The 15,737-nt window shown below is 37.2% G+C and overlaps 2 long non-coding RNA genes across 2 annotated transcripts in view; one reads left to right on the top strand and one right to left on the bottom strand.

The window, feature by feature from the left end:
* LOC141375396 (uncharacterized) overlaps positions 1-15,737 on the bottom strand; it is a 170,446-nt gene that overhangs the window by 90,958 nt on the left and 63,751 nt on the right. The gene's annotated exons all lie outside the window — the stretch shown is intronic.
* Positions 416-14,187, top strand: LOC141375398 (uncharacterized). The gene is made up of 4 exons (XR_012383393.1): positions 416-507; positions 10,725-10,774; positions 10,885-11,082; positions 12,659-14,187. It is a non-coding gene; the product is annotated as an uncharacterized lncRNA (long non-coding RNA).

Here is a 15,737-nt window from a genome sequence, read left to right as displayed (position 1 = left end):
TTAACTTAGATCACCCTTTCTTTCTTTCTTTCTTTCTTTCTTTCTTTCTTTCTTTCTTTTTTCCTCTCTTTCTACAGTCTTCTGAGCACCCCGATATGGACCCCGATATTTTAAAACTTGTATTTGACATGTGATAGGCACAGAGATACAAGTACACATTGCGTTTAGTGGGCTGTCATGAGTAGTTTGGGTATAGGACTCCTTGATAATGCATCTATTTGTGTTACACTGACTCCTTATTCTTTTTCCTGTGACTTCACAAATCGGTCATGTAGCCGTGCTGATGGTTTGCCCACTGCCGCCTGTTCATGAGTGTTAGTAAGCAGACACCAGTCCAGTGTTCAGGTTTCTTTGCCGTCTGACTGCAGAACGCTGTGCTCAGGTTACCTGTCTGCGTAACAGGGGTTTGTGGGACAGATAACCTCACGAGATTTCACACTGGACGCTCTCCGGGTAACATGAGTATCCCTGCACCTCTTGAGCGAGAAACTGTGGCCATTTCCACAGGTACGCATTAAATTAGCTCTTTTGTCAGGGCTCTGCTTATATTAGGCTTTGGGTATTAATGACGGAATAAATCTTTTACAAATATGCTACATATTTCTCTCACCACCGGTCAATAATTCATGGCATTAGACCATTATTTCACTCCCGGGTGAATTAATTAGTCATGTAGAGCTTGAATGTACAAATGCCTACAGTGTTAGACACGCTTTTGTGATCCGTGTGACATTACCAGGAGAAGCCTTGATGGAAAAAAAGACACTTAAACCAGCCCAAATGGGTTTGCTGGTCTCTCTTCCCCAACAACGACGTAATTAGCAGCTTAACTACTGAGACATGATGCATTGCTAGAGAAACTAACTGGTGAAGATACAGGAACGGTGTCACACATTCGTCATTCGAGACACATTGGTTAGAACTGTCGTCATTGAGATTAAGCTGTGGTGGACTGATAATTATTGCTAATTCCTGTAGGTAGTTTGAGATCAAAATGGTGTCAAATTACTGCCCAATTTAACCTATAGCATCTGAGGAATGTTCACTATTTTTGTTCTTTGTTATTTTGGCATAATTCCTGATGACAAAACCCTGAAGACTAATTCAATGCTGGTTTTCAAAAGATTTTCCTCTGGGGTTTTATAATGAGGTTCTTTGGTTCTTGAGGAAAATATGTTTTGTGGTAAACATGACTTAGCAATACTTGGACATGTTGCTCTACAATATATAACTGTACACTCTCACACCTCAAACCTAATTACTTAATACAAAAAAAGTGCTTCAATAAGTGCAAAAGTGCTTCAAAATTAGCATTTTGTGCATAAATGTAAGTGTGCTATTCACAAGAAATATATACAGAAGTATCATCAAGTTATGCTTACCACAGACTTTTGTTTACTCATAAATTTAAAACAAAAACATTATAAAATCCCAGAGGAAAATCTTGAGCAGACCAACTCTCAGTTGGTCTTCTAGGTTACTGCTTCACCCTGGAATCCACTGGGGGACCACATTTACACTCTTTAAGCATAGTGGTTTAATTCCATTAATAAACATAAAGTTGTAGAAGTAAACGAGTAACTGAAATCAAATACATAAATTGTGCTGCAAGCAAACTTGTTTTTTTTTGTTTAGGTGCGTGATCTATTAAAGTTCAAAAGTCATATTAAAAAGACAGCTGTAGTGCAACTAGATTAGTTTGCACAATAAACATAAACAAATAATCATTGGAAATAAGGATAACTTGTTACCAGTAACTCGTTATGTTGTTATTGGCAAAGGGAAACGTATAGAAAATGGCCAGAACAGCTGATCAAAACCATTAATACAGTTGGGGTCAGAATTATTAGCCCTCCTGTTAATTTTTTCCCCCAATTTCTGTTTAACTTAAAGAAGATTTCTTCAACATTTCTAAACATAATAGTTTTAATAACTAATTTCTGATAACTGAATTATTTTATCTTTGCCATGATGACAGTATATAATATTTGACTAGATATTTTTCAAGACACTTTATACAGCTTAAAGTGACATTTAAAGGCTTCACTAGGTTAATAAGGTTAACTAGGCAGGTTAGAGTAATTAGGCAAGTTAATGTATAACGATGGTTTGTTCTGTAGACAATAGAAAAAATATATAGCTAAAAGGGGCTAATAATTTCGTCCTTAAAATGGTTTTTAAAAAATTAAAAACTGCTTTTATTTCAGCCAAAATAAAACAAATAAGACTTTCTCCAGAAGAATAAATATTATCAGACATACTGTAAAAATTTCCTCGCTCTGTTAAACATCATTTAGAAAATATCTAAAAAAAAATGTACATTAACCTTCCTGTCATGTTCTGGTCAAATCTATCCGATTTACAACTTAAAACACTCAGGAATATTGTGTTTTACATTTAATTTCCTCAAGGCCTTATGTTATCCTCCACACTATGCACTTGAACATATAAAAGTGATGATCACTGAATTTTTAATGTTTTAATAGACTGTGTTACACCTGTGGTTTTCCCGGTCAAAAGTGACCATCATAAGAAATAAATGGGTATGCAGAATATAGTCAAGAAAATATCCCCAGACAAACCACTCCAACTCACTCACACACACACATTTCAGACTGAATAACATCTTTTGTGAGTAAACTTTTCTTCACCATGCTTATGTGCCAATCCTCCTATCCATGACATACATGTTCATTTTGTAATACATTTTCAGTGCCTATTAGTATTTCCACTCCAGTTATTTTGTGTCTAATTCTATAAATTAATGTTAAACAATACTTTGAGACATTGTTTACATGCAGCTAAAGATGTTGAATAAATTATTGGTGGTGAAAAATGCTTTTTGAGCAATTTAAGGGTTAATGCAGTTACAAAAACATTAAGATACATATAACTTTACTATTTTGTATTATTCGTAGATGAATTAGTAGATCAATCATTCATATCAATATGTTTGATCTCATTAGTATAATAATGTAAAATCTTTATTTAAAAAACATCTGTCATTCAGATGAGACATTAAACTGAGGTCCTGATTCTCTGTGGTCATTAAAAATCCCATGGCACTTCTTGTAAAGAGTAAAGGTGTTACCCTGGTGCTCTGGCCAAATACCCCATATAGCAATTGTGTGGTGAGCGCACTGGTATCGTTGTCCAGTGGCTGCCGTCGCATCATTCAAGTGGATGCTGCACGCTGGTGGTGGTGATTGCAAAACTCTTTGGGTGTATACCATGGATGTTGGCCATACACAATAAATGTGATAAATACACATTACATTACCAACTCCAAACATAAATGTTACTGGGTTATTGTACAAGTTATTGTACAAATTCCTAAAAAAAAAAACGTATTCATACTGTAACAAAATATTTTTTAATTCACTGTACAAAAGTGAGTAGACTCATTTCCTTAACTTTATGTACATACATTATGCACATAATTTGTTCACTTAATAATTATAAGGCAATTAGTTTACTCTCTTTTTAAATAAAATCAACTAATCACTTTTTACAAAGCACTAAACAGCCAACATATAAAATAGTTGCAAATTGCCATAAGTTATTTTTGTTGGCTGAACATACTTAGCCAGGCAGAGTCCAAATGTGACTAGCTAAAGCTAGCTTAAACCAGTTGCTTTTCCCCCTTAATTTTTTAGAAAAATATTCAGAATTTAGTTTTCTTTTCTTCATAATCAGACAAGCATTTGATTCCTAAAAAGTCTAATAATGTTATAATTCCTACAAGATGATCCCATTATCACATTAAAAATAACAATATTATCATTTATAAAGGATTTACAAAGCATTTCTTAACATACAAAGCAATATACAATGTTTTACTATATGCCTGAATAATAAGATATATAAATGATATAATATAAATATATTAATGGTCATTTGAATAGTTTATTAATCATTTACTTACTTATTCTGAATGACATTAAAAACCACCAACTACTCTTAAATAACTTTGCTTTGTAAATAATGCAATACTTAATTTAGTCATAAACATTTGTCATTAACAAAGTATGAAAATACAATCATTAAGCACATTATACATGTGTGTCAAGAATACAGCATTTATAGCTTTATTTATAAACTGTTTACCAATGTCTTATAATGTAGAGTTAATGCTTAACAAATGATGAGTTGATTATTTATTATGTGCAGTTATTATAAAGTGTTGCCATAACCTGCTATAAAACTTTTTTAAAGCACTGTAAAACCTAAAAAGTTAAGGTAACTCAAACCATTTAAGAGATACCAATTGCAACAAACCATTTAAGTTCAAAAACTAATCCAAATGAGTACTGTGAACTTAATCCATTTGAGTAAAAGAAGCAAATTGAGCACAGTAAAACCCATGGAGTTAAGGCAACCCAAACTGTTTGAGGAAACCGATTGCAACAAACCATTTGAGTTAAAAAAAACTAATCTATATGAGTACTGTGAACTTACTCCACTTTATTTGAAGTAATGAGGTATTTAATTAACTCATTACCTTCAAAACTCAGTTCAAAAATCTTTGCAAAGGAGTAGAATTATCTTTCAGTCAATTTTGAGTTAAATACACTCATTTCATTTGATAAAGTTGACGGTTGGGTTTTACAGTTAGGCTATTAAACTTAAACTATAATTATTAAGTCTTAGAAACAGTGTATGAATCTTACTATATCCAAAACCAACAAGCCCCAAAATAACACCGGCACTTCTGCTGCCCTAGTTGTTCTGTGTAAAGCGGCTCATTGTAAGTGGCCTGATATAGATGGTGTGGATAGACTGTGCTGTCTGGTTTGCTTCGACCACTTGTGGAGAGCTTAGAATAGTCTGAGAAAGAGAGGAGAGACGGGGTGTGGTTAGCAGCTCTTAATGAGAGCTTTCCATTACATCTAAGTGTGTGTGTGTGTGTGTGTTTCTGATGACCGAGCACCTGTCTATCACTGATAGATCTCCTCCTGTCTGTGTGCGTGTTATTTCCTCGCCTTAAGCCCACAGTTCTTCTAACGATTTTCCCCCCTCATCTTAACTGGCTGGATCATATTCTTTTACACAGCTTGTCGTGCGTGCCTGTGTGTTTGAGCAAATGACCAGCTGTGTGCCAGCTGTGTGCCCACTAAGTGTTGAGTGGATTGGGGAAAGAACTTAAGAGATGTATGCATATGCACGCACACACACACGCACAACATAAAAACACACATTTCACACCTACCATCAAATAGTTCTCTGCCAAACAGACATTGGCAAGTTTTAAACTCACAAGATCAAACGCCGCAGAAAATTATGAATCAGCTTTTGGTGAACTATTAAACATGCCCGCACATACACCGAGTGAACATTAGCTTTAAGAGGAACAGATGGAGTAATGAGGTGTCTGTACTGTTTGTAATATCTGTAGGTCTATATTTACCAGGCATAATTTTGTATTATTATTAGACGCTACAGTATAATAATGCTTCACACTTATCCATTAACATATCTTGTATCTGTTTTCGATCTGGTAGAAAGTACAATAATAGGAATATTGGGCATTCAGTATTTTCAACTATACAGCATTGGTGGGATAATTCTGATTGCCACAAAATAAAATAAGTGATAAAATACAGTAAATAACTTAGAGAGATTGTGAAATTGGAACTTACAACACATACAATACAATTTCAAACCAACGTAGATTTAGCACATCTTTCATTGCATTTTGTTATACTGGTAAAACTTATGTTAACATTTTATGGATTGACCCCATTTGCACTACTTGCATTACTATTTTCTGTCTAAAGATAAAGAGGAAAGAATTATTAGTTAGCCAATTAACTTAATGCCAAAAGGGCTGTCAATTTAACTTGAGTCCTATTGATATTGCAGACCAATATTGCTAACCCTGATTCCAATATGATATCTCTAATAAATGAAAAGTTGAATGAATGGATTTGCAGTAAAGACTTTCATGACTATTGACATTTTTGATGTTCTTTGCAACTGCGTACATTTTTAATTTATTTCAACAAATGTAGGGCGTCACGGTGGCGCAATGGGTAGCACAATCGCCTCACAAAAAGAAGGTCGCTGATTTGAGCCCAGCTGGGTCAGTTGGCATGTCTGTGTGGAATTTGCATGTTCTCCCTGTGTTCGCATGGGCTTCCTCCAGGTTTCCCTCTACAGTCCAATGACATGCACTGTAAGAGAATTGAACAAACTAAATTGAGCGCAGTGTATGTGTGTGAAAGCAAGAGTGTATGGGTGTTTCCCAGCAATGAGTTGTTGCCTGAGGGCATCCGCTGTGTAAAACATATGCTGGATAAGTTGGTGGTTTATTCCGCTGTGTTGACTACTGATTAATAAAGGGACTAAGCTGAAAAGAAAGTGAATGAATGAATAAACAAACATATATATTCACATTTAGCCTTTTGTAAGAAAAAATAAAAAATTTCTGTCAATATTTTTGTGAGTTGGTATAAAGTATATTTGCATTTAATATTATTGATTGATTGAAAAGTTAACTGGGCATCATAGAGTTGCAGTGGGTAGCACGATCGCCTCACAGCAAGAAGGTCACTGGTCTGAGTCCTGGCTGAACCAGTTGACATTTCTGTGTGGAGTTTGCATGTTCTACCCTTGTTCATGTGGGTTTCTTCTGGGTGCTCCGGTTTCCCCCACAGTCCAAAAATATGCGATATAGGTGAATTAAATAAGTAAAATTAGCTGTAGTGTATCTGTGTGAATGCAAGAGTGTTTGAGCGTTTCCCAGCTTTAGGTGTCAGCTGGAAGGGCATCCGCTGCGTAAAAAAATATGCTGCAAAGTTGGCGGTTCATTCGGTTGTGGTGATTCTAATGAATAAAGTGACTAAGCTGAAAAGAAGAAATAAATGAAACGTGAACTACCACGTCCTATTCTACAACTTGCTAAAAGTAACATATTGTTGTTGTCATTTTTTTTAGCTTAATATGTGTTCTAATTAAAATACTTTTGAATGAAATTTCAGTTCACTTCACCCTAATTTTGTTATTACAACATAAAAATTACTGTAAATTAATTTATAAAGGGACAAGCCTCACATTTTTCACAAGCACCCGATGAGCATCTGCTGGGTAAAACATAAGCTGGATAAGTTGGCGGTTCATTCCGCTGTGGAGACCCCTGATTAATGAGTGAATGACTATGAATTTTCTTCACCCTAACCCTAATTTTGTTTTCACAACAAAAAATTTACAGTTCCCATAGATGCCTTAAACCTTTAATGGTTGAATATTTGGCAAACTCAGGATCTCGTGAAGGTATCAAATGTAAGTCATCTTGAAAAAGACAGAAAGAAATAGCTGTAATGCCTCTGTGTCTGCTCTATCCGTAGTTCTCGCAGGATCCAGCAGACTCCAGAGCGCAGTTAGCAGAGTCAGGAATGCAGCGAGCTCAGATTTGCCAGAACTGTGGCTGGCTTGCATATGTTTGTAATTGATTTCTTAAATATTTATTTCTCCATTCACAATCTTTGTTTGGCTTTGTGTAACTCATATCAGAATGCCACTCTGAGCAATTACAAACTTCTGGGATGGCCCGCCGATGAACCCTGAGATACATTTGATAGGTGTCAGCGGTATGTATATGCGCGCGTGTGTTTGTATTGTAGAGACGGAAAAGAGAAGACCAGACCAGATCAGGCGAAATGGATGACAGTTACATGCCTTTCAGCCAATTAATTGTCATCTCAGCTGTTGTTTTAACTCTCTGCCCTGCACACGTCCCTGCTGTTATTCTTATCGTTTCCGGAGGACGAGCTCATCTGTGTATGTAAAAGAGCCAGATGACCTTCAGCCCCACAGCAAAGGTCAGAGTTCACCCGATGTATATTTCATTAGCAAACGGCATGGATTCAGAGAGGGAGCCACAGAAATAGATCCAAATGAAGCTCTAGGGATTTTTCCATGCTATATACACTATTAGTGCTAATTATTCCGCTCTCCACTGCCGGCAAAATGGCATTCGACATGCTTGCACAGCTTTCTCGCACAGGAAGGACACTGTCAGTCTTTCTTTGCATCTTCTGGAGGTCCAAAATAATTATTTAGTGGTAAAGCAGATTATAGACACTTACATCAGAGGCAGATAAAACCACTTGTCTGCCTGAAAACACACAGATACATCAACCTTTCCTTGAGAGACTTGTCCTTCGGTTGTTACGCTTCTGGATGTCAAGCTCTCCCTGCCGTTGTTTTGTCCCGCGTCCCGCTGAGAGGGCATCTCTGCAGTCTTTCAAAAATACACAAGCTTTTGTGCGATAGGAAGCGCAGAGAAGGGTCTGTGTGAAAGAGCTTACAGTTCCAGTGAGTGACGCTGATTTAGCATTACAACAGAGGAGGCGGCTCTGCTTGCCTACACTTTAAAAAGTGTGTGCACACACTTGGCAAGGGGTGGAAGGGTGTGCGTTTGGGCCTGACTGGATTGATCGAGCATGGGCTTCTTTTTTTCTGCCTCCCTGGAGCCTATACTTCCTACTTCCTGTCTATCCAGGAAGAAGGCGACGAAAAGAATTCCAGAAAAGAATTAGTTTGCATAGAATGCACAAGCACTGACAACACACACACACACACACACACACACACACACACATACACACACATTCCTTGGCTCATTGTGCCCAGCAAAGGAAAAAAAAAAAAAAACCTTTGTCCCTGGTCCAATAGAGGTCCCCTCTCACCCGTATTTGGAAGACATGCTCTCACACAAATACATCCTCTCTCATTTGCATGGCAATAGCATTATTAGGGAGAGAGATGTCATGGTGACAAGAAGTTTATATGTAAGCACAAAGAGAAGTGAAGAAGAATGGAGTGCACTTTGCTGTTCATTTGACAGCCTTTAAACACACTCTCTCACACACACAGATTCTTTTTCGGCGTCTATTAACTCATTTTATAGCATGCATTTCTTGTTCTGCGGAACTCTTTCTTCCACTGATATTGTCACAAAGTATGTTTACATGTATTCTTACAATCAAGCAACAGTTTGTCGTCTTCATTTACATTTAACACAACACTGAATTTGAATATTTGAGAATTTTGGATTGCAATTGAATATTTGGAAGATTAAACACAACACTGATGCCAGTTGAAGTCTGCTTAACATTACAATCAGGAGGTAATGATGATTTTTAACTGATAATGACAACTTTTTATGTGTTTGAGCCTGTAATTTACTCAACAAAAGCCATAAAAGATTTTTTTAAAAAGATGCAAGTTTTTTTTATGATACTGCAACTAATCAAAGCAAATTTGTGAAATTTTGGCATCATTTGTTTGTGTATTAAATTGTCAGTCGATAGCCATGCATGAATACCTGTTAACCAAATGGACTTTAGGATGGTATTTTTGTGCAGTGAAGAATGTGTGTATACAAACTTTACAAAATGTATGGTGTTCGCTGTTCACTACCTGACAAAATTCTTGTTGTCTATCCCATTTGTAAGGAGCAACAAATAATAACTTGACCTCTAGTTGATCATTTGGAAAATTGGCAGAAGGTAAATTTTTCTGGTCCCAAGATTCTTATAGAAACCAGGCAAGTTTGGTGAAGAAAAAGTCATGGTTTAGGGTCACATAAAGTATGAGGGCATGTGAAAGATCTGCAGAGTGGATGGCAACATCAACAGCCTGAGGTATCAAGACATTTGTGCTGCCCATTACATTACAAACCACAGGAGAGGGCAAGTTATTCAGCAGGATAGCACTCCTCATATTTCAGCTTCCACATCAAAGTTTCTGAAAGCAAAGAAGGTCAAGGTGCTCCAGGATTGGCCAGCCCAGTCACCAGACATGAACATTATTGAGCATGTCAGGGTAAGATAAAGGAGGAGCCAATGAAGATGAATCAAAAGAATCTTGATGAGCTCTTGGAGTCCTGCAAAAACGCTTTCTTTTCCATTCCAGATGACTTTATTAATGAGTTATTTGAGTCATTGCAGAGATGAATGAATGCAAGATCAAAAGAGTCATAAACAATATTTAATCTTTATCCACAGCACCATGACATTATGTTCTATACTGTACATTATTTCTGTTAAGTGGCAAGACTTTTGTCTAAGCAAAGTCAGACTTTACTGTCCTAATTAAATACTTAAAAATCAAGGCATGATCATATTTTATTTTGGTAAAATAATTTTAATCTCGAGGCCTTTGCTTTTCAACCACTTCTGATACCAAATGATCAACTAGAAGTCAAGTTATTATTTTTGTTCCTAAAATTTGTATAGGCAACAAGACTTTTGTCAGGAAGTGTATGGTGTTTGTAGTATTTTTAGGGATTTAACAATGTTGTTGCCTGTTGATTTTTTAGTCTGCCTTAACAATCTGACTTTGCACAAACCAGACGGCTAGCATTTCAGACAGACATTATTTTAAATGTTATAATATATTATTTGGGTTGGAGTGAAAAATAAAATAAGGTTAATGAAGCTAATGTGCCATCCAATCATAACATGGAAAAAAGTGCAATAGAGTATGAACCGCAACTTTTTGGTCTCTGTTGCATCGCCATTATGAAAACGGACACTAGAGTATTTAATAAACCCTATTAATCTTGTTGAGAGAGTGAGTTTGTTGGTGCACTCTCTCTTTCCCAGCTCTCCCAATCAATCAGCCCAGCTCTGCTAATGTATTCATGTGAAACGCACAGCACAACTTGTTTGACAGAGCTCCAAGAAAAGAAGAATTTATGAAGTCTTTCCTTCCACCAGAGCCAATCCAAAGAAGCCCTTAGCCACTCTCGCGATCAATACCTGAGCTGGTAAATATATGATCTATAATTATATAGGGAAAACATTAGCCATATATCTGTTGTCAAGACACGGCTTGAGTGGAATTCACTGAATATGACTCATGCTGTTTGATTTGCAGAGTTGAATCTGGCCCTGTGGTTTTGATAAAGGAAGCGGTCCAGAATCTGTCAAACAGGTCAGATGGAGGTGCTGGTGACACTCCTGTCTCAGTCATGATGTCATAGCTTTCACAGGAGCACAGAAGCGGTCTTATGAGTTCACACTTTGATGGGAAATTCTGTACTACACCGCCGACTGATGTACAAGAAGAGAGCAGGTGTTTTTCCCTCTATTTTTCATTCAGACTCTTTCCTTTTATTGGCAAAAGTCATCTGTTTGCACCTTGGTGTTTAAGAATTGTATCAGGATATTATGGTGTACAAGGAATAGTCTGGGTTATTTATGAATAGGAATAGTCATAATCTATTGGCATTGTTTTGATAGCCACAAAAATCTCCTGAAATAAATCCTGTTTTTCTTTCAAATCTGGGTTACATTAAAGCACTTGCTGTCAATGTGAATAGGCCCAAAATGCAAATTCTACAACACTTCATGCTTCAACAGTATAGCCACTAATAATATGTTAATGTATGTTAATTGTATACTACTAATTGCATATTCTAGCCCGATGTAAATCCCTTATATATAGGGTGTGTGTGTGTGTGTGTTCTAACAGCTCTACAGATAAAATAAGATACACATTTAATATAAGAATTACTGTAAATTAAATTATAAAGGGATATGCTTCACAGCGGAGAGCATGAGACTGATTCCTAAAAGACCACAGTGACAAATGAGTCTGCATTGATCCTGAGGACCAGTATGATCACAGTATGATCCAGCTTCAGGTCCACACAGAAAGTTTGGCCAGAGGAGAAATGGTCGTGCTCAACTGAGCCTTGGTTTCTCTCAAGGTTCTTTTTTCCCCTTCACTTTCGTCAATTGGTGAAGTTTAATCCTCGCCACTAGTTTGCTTGGTTTGGGACTTGTACGGCTGCACATTGATGGATTTGCTCTTCAGTGTTTGGACTTTCAGCATTAAAATTTAAACCACACTGAACTGAACTAAACTGAACTTCAACTCTTAAAACAGGACTGACACAGTTTCCATTTACAAGAACTTCTATTTTAAGCTGCTTTGACACAATCTACATTGTAAAAGCACTATAGAAATAAACATGAATTGAATTGAATATGTTTTACAAGCCTCACAAATCTCTAAACATTAGGCCCATTCACTTCAATTATTATTGTCTATGCTTTTTTTAAGGAAGTAATCCAAGAGTGTGTTTTAAAATCGATTATTTTTCAAAATGAGCTTAACTTATACACTGCTTAAAAAATATTCCTTTTACAGATTAAAAATGTATTAGATCTTAGTAGTGTATCTAGTAAATCATCTCTTAAAAGGACCTTTTGGTGATCATAAAAAAGTTGATTTTTCAAGCCTGGCATTGGTGTGATCCCTTTGTAGTTTAACCTTTACAGTTCAGTCGTTCCATTCAGATCACATTCACCAAGGCAGCCCTTTTTTCACGCTACGGAGAAAGGGGACCAAATGCAGAGGGAGACAGAGCCATGTCCGGGCAGAGGCAGAAAGAGAGAGGGATGGAGACTTCTCTTGGTTGGGGGGAGGAGGAGGAATAAAACGTGCAATACTCTGCTTCAAAGAAACATTTCCATAATTGCCCTGTAACTTGGCCATAATGGCTGAGGAGGCTGAGAAAGGCACAATCTTTCAGATGGCTGAACGGCAAAGGCTCCCACCACCTTTCTGTCTTTTTCTCTCCTTTTCTTTCTCCGTCCTCTTCCTTTTACACCCATAACCCTCTGCCCCACTTGTTGTCTTTCAGATGGAGTGAAAGAATTCCTCTCTCTAACCTCTGTCAACAAAGGGCATGAAATTAGCGCTCTCCACAGCCCCGCCTCCTGTCCTACAGAGTGTCACTCTCGTTCTTTTGTCCCCAAACCTGCCAGAGAAAGAAGCCGCCGACAAACCTTCACTGCTACGCAGTTGCTTGCCTTTCCTTATAGCATTTCCTACATCCGACATGCTGTCACTGCTTAGTTTAGACTGTGAACGCTAAACATCGAGACCCTCAAGATCTCTGTGAGGTATAAACTATTCAGTGGTTCTGAAGATGTTTTTTGTGTCATAAAACTAATCCTGGCTTTAGCGGAACAGACACTAGAGGCTGGTGTTTTTGTATCTACGTGTGAGTGTGTGTGTGTGTAAAACACGATTTGGGGGTGTAAATGTGGTTATCTCTTCTCTGAGGCTGCAGAAGTGTTGAGATGGCCTGTAACCTCATGCACAGTGACAGTGTGGAACATGTGTCCTCTACGCTTTCACTGTTTTCCTCTATAGCCTTACAGGTCATGTCTGAGGAAAGGAGGGAACAAACTCTACACACTCATTTTAGAGAAAGCCAGTGCTCTGAGCTGTGTATATATGTGTGTGTTTGTCAAGCTAACAATCAGCAGTGCCTCATAAAAGGATTAGTGACCTCCACAAAGAGAACAGGGCTCTTCAAAGCTTCTGCAGGGCTACAATAGCGCTGACATTTGTCCTGCTCAGTGCAGGGATGGGGTGTGGTGGGACATCGTCGCCACATAGCACACTGACAGAGAGGGGTGGACAGGGGCACAGCACAGGGCTGGTCCTCTCTTTCACAGGCTGACTCTGGCCCCTTCGGCAGCCCACTCTGGTCTTCATGTCCTCCTCCGGTCCTGTCCATTCATGCAGAAGGCTCCTGATGACTCCATTGGCTGGTTTTCTCTAAAAGGGTTAGCCCTGTCTGTCCTCCCTCTCGGCATCAATGGCGAGTCAGAAAGATAGATTAGATTTGCCTTTGATTCCACTGTGTTTCATCGCTTTCCCCCATCCAAATTGGTATTTAACAAAGCATTCCTCACAGTGAGCGGTACAGCTATGTAGCTCTGTCATTGATGTAGAGGGAGAATGGTACTTGGAGATATAATGGGTTAGTGGTGGCTAATAGACTGAATTGCCATTTATTTGGAGAGTGTCAATGGCGCTGAATTTCCCACAGATGCTGCAGTTCTGTGCCGCTCAAAAGGGCAGGTTATATTTATGTATTTATGCACACTGATGACATTATGCCTCTCAGCCTACTCAACCGCCCTTAATATAAATACACAATGTATTATCTTGGTGTGCCTATGTCTGTGAAGATTTTAGTTTTTTTGCAGCGCCATTGTATTTTGGAAAAAGCTGCAAGCTAAACTTTGTGGAAACTTAATGTTTATAGAGAGTTTTAAATTATTTATTATTGTAGTTAATATAAAAAAAAATGTTGATTAATTCCTTGCTTATATTTTGTCTGTTTAAATATTACAATAAATGTAAATGGTAATTTCCTGTGTTTTGTCTTAATCAGAGAATTTATTGATAATAATAAATGATAATAACAGGTAATGATATTAAAAAGATAACTATTCAAACAAACAAATTAATAAATGAAATTATTTAAGGGCGCCGCTTAACGTTTGACGTTTTAGCTCAGTAGCAATTCATACTAACCCTCTTGTGTATCGGCGGGGGGAAAATGGGATCCCGTTTTTAACATTGCTGGAAGCGTTGGAATAAAAAGAGGAGTCAGTGTTGATTATTGCTCATTAGCCACAAGGACATCCACTTAACTCTGAATAAATGAGTGACACTAACAGCCCCAGTCGGAATGTCCTCCGCGTAGCTCAGAGCAAAATGTTCATTAATGCTCTCCATTTGCTAAGTTGAGAAAGAAAGCAGTTGGACACGTATGGCGACATCGGTATCGGTGATTACTTTGTTTCTGGCGCGGCATTTTAATCCTTAATTTCATGCGATGATCAGAGACGCCGTGAAGCCCAGTGTCATCCTTTCAGGAGCATTTCAAATGGATTTTAATGATCAAGAGTGGCTCAGGTCCCTTAGCGCCTAATATGCACGGAATATCCTACACACCAAACAAGCATCAATATTTATGACAGACCTGAACTGGCTTGTCACTGTAAAAGGCGCCTATGTGTTATAAATAAAAGTCTATATTTTTTCGACCTGACGATAATTCGAATACAATTTTGCTGATGAAAGACAGTGCTTTGGGGAAAATCAAAGTTTTTTTTTTCATTAAGGATTGTAACACGAGTTGAGTTGTAACGCCACCAGTTTAACAATTTAGAAAGGAGTTTACATTGGTAAAATCACTATTACACGATCACCATCGTCCTGAGGTAAATGCAAAGTAACATAAATGAATTAACAACGCTTATTAAATAAAAATGCTGTGAATATACAAATAAATACAAAAAAGAATACAAGTTGTAAAAGCCAACAGGGTGTGAATGATACGTTAAAGTTGTTTATGACTAATTTAATAAGCTAAGCTATACGCCTAAAGATATATCTTTATTTATGCCTACTTGTATTAAAATGCTTAGAATAAAATTGGTGTGTATGTTGGTGTAGGCTTTCACAACAAATTCGATTACTACAATAATAATAAGGATAATAATAATTATTATATTATATTATATTATATTATATAATGATTAAAAATAATTATTATTATTATATTTTTTCCAAAGATGTGTTGCGGCTGGAAGGGCATCCGCTGCGTAAAAACGTGCTGGATAAATTGGCGGTTCATTCCGCTGTGGTGACCCCGGATTAATAAAGGGACTCAGCCGACAAGAAAATGAATGAATGAATGAATGAATGAATGATTATTATTATTATTGTTATGTTCGAAAAGGCTTTACTAATTTACAAAACGGTAAGGAATATAGACTAAGCTTATATTTCTAAACTTCTTTCATCTAATGAAGATGGGCTATAGCTATGGATAGGCTACTGCAGTTACCACAAGCGGGAAAAATATATATTTTATATGTTTAGACAAATGTGCTACAACATTCTCCGTTCTCTCA

The sequence above is a fragment of the Danio rerio genome, chromosome 7, assembly GCF_049306965.1.
Source record: "Danio rerio strain Tuebingen ecotype United States chromosome 7, GRCz12tu, whole genome shotgun sequence".
Classification (NCBI taxonomy): domain Eukaryota; kingdom Metazoa; phylum Chordata; class Actinopteri; order Cypriniformes; family Danionidae; genus Danio; species Danio rerio.
Note: the sequence above shows the minus strand (reverse complement) of the source record. Positions and strands in the feature narration are given on the sequence as shown.